Source organism: Lampetra fluviatilis, chromosome 67 (genome assembly GCF_964198595.1).
Source record: "Lampetra fluviatilis chromosome 67, kcLamFluv1.1, whole genome shotgun sequence".
Lineage (NCBI taxonomy): Eukaryota > Metazoa > Chordata > Hyperoartia > Petromyzontiformes > Petromyzontidae > Lampetra > Lampetra fluviatilis.
The window spans coordinates 1,119,371-1,125,969 of record NC_136341.1 but is presented as its reverse complement, the minus strand read 5'-3'; the positions used below and the strand labels follow the sequence as shown (position 1 = coordinate 1,125,969).

At 40.7% G+C, this 6,599-nt stretch overlaps 1 protein-coding gene across 1 annotated transcript in view; it reads right to left on the bottom strand.

Moving 5' to 3' along the window:
• Positions 1-6,599, bottom strand: part of LOC144952383 (fragile X messenger ribonucleoprotein 1-like) — a 41,009-nt gene that overhangs the window by 24,723 nt on the left and 9,687 nt on the right. The window lies entirely within an intron of this gene.

Below are 6,599 nucleotides of genomic sequence, written 5' to 3'. Positions count from 1 at the left end.
AGCGTCCTTCACGAGCCTCCTCCACTGAGGCCGATCTTGACACCGCTGGTACCAGTCATCGGCAAGTCCACTCAGCTCCACGTCCTCCTGTACCACATCACTCCATCTCTTCTCTAGCCCGTGCCGCGCCCGTTTAGCCCCCTCGATCCGGCCGAACAAAAGCTGTTTAGGCATGCGGTGGCTGGGCATGCGGGCTACATGACCCAGCCAACGCAGCCTTGCCTGCCGGAGGAGCTCACTGATAGGACTTTGCCCAGATCTTTCAAGGACTTGTGAGCTCCTCACACAATCCAGCCTGGTTAAACCCAGGATGGATCGTAGGCAGGCCAGCCTAAATGTTTCCAACCGGCGAAGATGCTCCACTAGGGGGGTCCACGTTTCGCAAGCGTAGAGAAGGGAGGGAATGACCGTGGCCGAGAAGACCTGAAGCTTCGTGCGGAGCGACAGACCAGGTAGCTTCCACACAGCGTTACGCAACCGATGAAAAGATATTGCCGCTCGACTGATTCGGAGTGAGACCTCTGCTGATAAACTGGAGCCGGTCATAAGCACACTGCCCAGGTATGGGAAACTCTCCACTCTCTCCACAACTGCCCCATCACCGATTGGGAGTTGTGGGGGTGGAGTGCCAGATGGTACAAAATACCCAGGCAGGTGCTTAGTTTTGGTGGGGCTGATGGTAAGGCCCCACCTCTTAGTGGCACGCTCCAGTCTCAGCAGCAGCGTCTCCAACTCCTCTTCTGAATGAGCAGCTATTACCAAATCATCGGCATACATAACGTGGTTGACCAATAGGGAGCCATCCCTTGATCGCACCCGGGCGTCGATCAGCCTCCCATTATATCTGTACCAAATGGTAATTCCCCCGGTACAGCTATTGAAGGCTTCACGAACTACGCAGTCGAAATAGATGTTAAATAATGTGGGAGCCAGAGGACATCCCTGTCGCACCCCAAGGTGTACATGTACACACACACATGCACACACACACATGTACACACACACATGTACACACACACATGTACACACACACATGCACACACACACATGTACACACACACATGTACACACACACATGTACACACACACATGTACACACACACATGCACACACACACACATGCACACACACACATGTACACACACACATGTACACACACACATGCACACACACACATGCACACACACACATGTACACACACACACATGTACACACACACATGCACACACACACATGCACACACACACATGTACACACACACACATGTACACACACACATGCAGATGTCACAATGATTGGTTGAGATTGCATTGGACTTCAAAGGTCACCGGTTCGATTCCATCTCCCTGCGATAACGGTGAAGATGTCATTCATGACGTTGGTGATGTTGATGATGGTGATGAAAATGATAATGATGTTGATGATGGTGATGAAAATGATAATGATGTTGATGATGGTGATGAAAATGATAATGATGTTGATGGTGGTGATGATGATACTGATAGTGATGTTGATGATGGTGATGAAAATGATAATGATGTTGATGATGGTGATGAAAATGATAATGATGTTGATGGTGGTGATGATGATACTGATAGTGATGTTGATGATGGTGATGAAAATGATAATGATGTTGATGGTGGTGATGAAAATGATAATGATGTTGATGGCGGTGATGATGATACTGATAGTGATGTTGATGATGGTGATGAAAATGATAATGATGTTGATGGTGGTGATGATGATACTGATAGTGATGTTGATGATGGTGATGAAAATGATAATGATGTTGATGGTGGTGATGATGATACTGATAGTGATGTTGATGATGGTGATGAAAATGATAATGATGTTGATGATGGTGATGATGATACTGATAGTGATGTTGATGATGGTGATGAAAATGATAGTGATGTTGATGGTGGTGATGATACTGATAGTGATGTTGATGATGGTGATGAAAATGATAGTGATGTTGATGGTGGTGATGATACTGATAGTGATGTTGATGGCGGTGATGATGATACTGATAGTGATGTTGATGATGGTGATGAAAATGATAATGATGTTGATGATGGTGATGAAAATGATAGTGATGTTGATGGTGGTGATGATGATACTGATAGTGATGTTGATGATGGTGATGATGATACTGATAGTGATGTTGATGGTGGTGATGAAAATGATAGTGATGTTGATGGTGATGATGATACTGATAGTGATGTTGATGGCGGTGATGATGATACTGATAGTGATGTTGATGATGGTGATGAAAATGATAGTGATGTTGATGGCGGTGATGATACTGATAGTGATGTTGATGGCGGTGATGATGATACTGATAGTGATGTTGATGATGGTGATGAAAATGATAGTGATGTTGATGGTGGTGATGATGATACTGATAGTGATGTTGATGATGGTGATGATACTGATAGTGATGTTGATGGTGATGATACTGATAATGATGTTGATGATGGTGATGATACTGATAGTGATGTTGATGATGGTGATGATGATACTGATAGTGATGTTGATGGTGATGATACTGATAGTGATGTTGATGATGGTGATGATACTGATAGTGATGTTGATGGTGATGATGATACTGATAGTGATGTTGATGGTGGTGATGATGATACTGATAGTGATGTTGATGATGGTGATGAAAATGATAGTGATGTTGATGGTGGTGATGATGATACTGATAGTGATGTTGATGATGGTGATGAAAATGATAATGATGTTGATGATGGTGATGAAAATGATAATGATGTTGATGATGGTGATGAAAATGATAGTGATGTTGATGGTGGTGATGAAAATGATAGTGATGTTGATGATGGTGATGATGATACTGATAGTGATGTTGATGATGGTGATGAAAATGATAATGATGTTGATGGCGGTGATGATGATACTGATAGTGATGTTGATGATGGTGATGAAAATGATAGTGATGTTGATGGTGGTGATGATGATACTGATAGTGATGTTGATGATGGTGATGAAAATGATAGTGATGTTGATGGTGGTGATGATGATACTGATAGTGATGTTGATGATGGTGATGAAAATGATAATGATGTTGATGATGGTGATGAAAATGATAATGATGTTGATGATGGTGATGAAAATGATAGTGATGTTGATGGTGGTGATGAAAATGATAGTGATGTTGATGATGGTGATGATGATACTGATAGTGATGTTGATGATGGTGATGAAAATGATAATGATGTTGATGGTGGTGATGATGATACTGATAGTGATGTTGATGATGGTGATGAAAATGATAATGATGTTGATGGTGGTGATGATGATACTGATAGTGATGTTGATGGTGGTGATGAAAATGATAATGATGTTGATGGTGGTGATGATGATACTGATAGTGATGTTGATGGTGGTGATGAAAATGATAATGATGTTGATGGTGGTGATGATGATACTGATAGTGATGTTGATGGTGATGATGATACTGATAGTGATGTTGATGGTGGTGATGATGATACTGATAGTGATGTTGATGATGGTGATGAAAATGATAATGATGTTGATGGTGGTGATGATGATACTGATAGTGATGTTGATGATGGTGATGAAAATGATAATGATGTTGATGGTGGTGATGATGATACTGATAGTGATGTTGATGGTGGTGATGAAAATGATAATGATGTTGATGGTGGTGATGATGATACTGATAGTGATGTTGATGGTGGTGATGAAAATGATAATGATGTTGATGGCGGTGATGATGATACTGATAGTGATGTTGATGATGGTGATGAAAATGATAATGATGTTGATGGTGGTGATGATGATACTGATAGTGATGTTGATGGTGGTGATGAAAATGATAATGATGTTGATGGCGGTGATGATGATACTGATAGTGATGTTGATGATGGTGATGAAAATGATAGTGATGTTGATGGTGATGATGATACTGATAGTGATGTTGATGGTGGTGATGATGATACTGATAGTGATGTTGATGATGGTGATGAAAATGATAATGATGTTGATGGCGGTGATGATGATACTGATAGTGATGTTGATGATGGTGATGAAAATGATAGTGATGTTGATGGTGATGATGATACTGATAGTGATGTTGATGGTGGTGATGATGATACTGATAGTGATGTTGATGATGGTGATGAAAATGATAATGATGTTGATGGCGGTGATGATGATACTGATAGTGATGTTGATGGTGGTGATGAAAATGATAGTGATGTTGATGGTGATGATGATACTGATAGTGATGTTGATGATGGTGATGAAAATGATAATGATGTTGATGGTGATGATGATACTGATAGTGATGTTGATGGTGGTGATGAAAATGATAGTGATGTTGATGATGGTGATGAAAATGATAATGATGTTGATGGTGGTGATGATACGATAGTGATGTTGATGATGGTGATGAAAATGATAATGATGTTGATGGTGGTGATGATGAAAATGATAGTGATGTTGATGGTGGTGATGAAAATGATAGTGATGTTGATGGTGGTGATGATGAAAATGATAGTGATGTTGATGGTGGTGATGAAAATGATAATGATGTTGATGGTGGTGATGATGATACTGATAGTGATGTTGATGATGGTGATGAAAATGATAGTGATGTTGATGATGGTGATGAAAATGATAATGATGTTGATGGTGGTGATGAAAATGATAGTGATGTTGATGATGGTGATGAAAATGATAATGATGTTGATGATGGTGATGAAAATGATAATGATGTTGATGATGGTGATGAAAATGATAATGATGTTGATGGTGGTGATGAAAATGATAGTGATGTTGATGATGGTGATGAAAATGATAATGATGTTGATGGCGGTGATGATGATACTGATAGTGATGTTGATGGTGGTGATGATGATACTGATAGTGATGTTGATGATGGTGATGAAAATGATAATGATGTTGATGGCGGTGATGATGATACTGATAGTGATGTTGATGGTGGTGATGATGATACTGATAGTGATGTTGATGGTGGTGATGAAAATGATAATGATGTTGATGGTGGTGATGAAAATGATAGTGATGTTGATGATGGTGATGAAAATGATAATGATGTTGATGATGGTGATGAAAATGATAATGATGTTGATGGTGGTGATGATGATACTGATAGTGATGTTGATGATGGTGATGAAAATGATAGTGATGTTGATGGTGATGATGATACTGATAGTGATGTTGATGATGGTGATGAAAATGATAATGATGTTGATGGTGGTGATGATGATACTGATAGTGATGTTGATGGTGGTGATGAAAATGATAGTGATGTTGATGGTGATGATGATACTGATAGTGATGTTGATGGTGGTGATGGTGATTTTGCTGCTGATGAGGATGTTAGTCAAGTTGATGTTGATGATGGAGGTGTTGATGTTGGTGATGGCAATGTTGTAGGTGATGGTGGTGAAGTAGCTGATGGTAGCGGTGTTGTTGGTGATGTTGGTGTTGATGGTGATGTTGGTGTTGATGGTGATGTTGGTGTTGATGATGTTGGTGATGTTGGTGTTGATGGTGATGTTGGTGTTGATGATGTTGGTGGTGATGTTGGTGTTGATGGTGATGTTGGTGGTGATGTTGGTGATGTTAGTGTTGATGGTGATGTTGGTGTTGATGTTGGTGTTGATGGTGTTGGTGATGTTGGTGGTGATGTTGGTGTTGATGGTGATGTTGGTGTTGATGTTGGTGTTGATGGTGATGTTGGTGGTGATGTTGATGATGTTGGTGATGTTGGTGATGTTGGTGTTGATGGTGATGGTGATGTTGGTGTTGATGTTAGTCAAGTTGATGTTGATGATGGAGGTGTTGATGTTGGTGATGGCAATGTTGTAGGTGATGGTGGTGAAGTAGCTGATGGTAGCGGTGTTGTTGGTGATGTTGGTGTTGATGGTGATGTTGGTGTTGATGGTGATGTTGGTGTTGATGATGTTGGTGATGTTGGTGTTGATGGTGATGTTGGTGTTGATGATGTTGGTGGTGATGTTGGTGTTGATGGTGATGTTGGTGGTGATGTTGGTGATGTTAGTGTTGATGGTGATGTTGGTGTTGATGTTGGTGTTGATGGTGTTGGTGATGTTGGTGGTGATGTTGGTGTTGATGGTGATGTTGGTGTTGATGTTGGTGTTGATGGTGATGTTGGTGGTGATGTTGATGATGTTGGTGATGTTGGTGATGTTGGTGTTGATGGTGATGGTGATGTTGGTGTTGATGTTGGTGTTGATGGTGATGTTGGTGTTGATGGTGATGTTGGTGGTGATGTTGGTGATGTTGGTGTTGATGGTGATGTTGGTGTTGATGGTGATGGTGATGTTGGTGTTGATGTTGGTGTTGATGGTGATGTTGGTGTTGATGTTGGTGTTGGTGATGTTGGTGGTGATGTTGATGATGTTGGTGATGTTGGTGTTGATGTTGGTGTTGATGGTGATGTTGGTGTTGATGTTGGTGTTGGTGATGTTGGTGGTGATGTTGATGATGTTGGTGATGTTGATGTTGGTGTTGATGGTGATGTTGGTGTTGATGTTGGTGATATTGATGTTGGTGTTGATGTT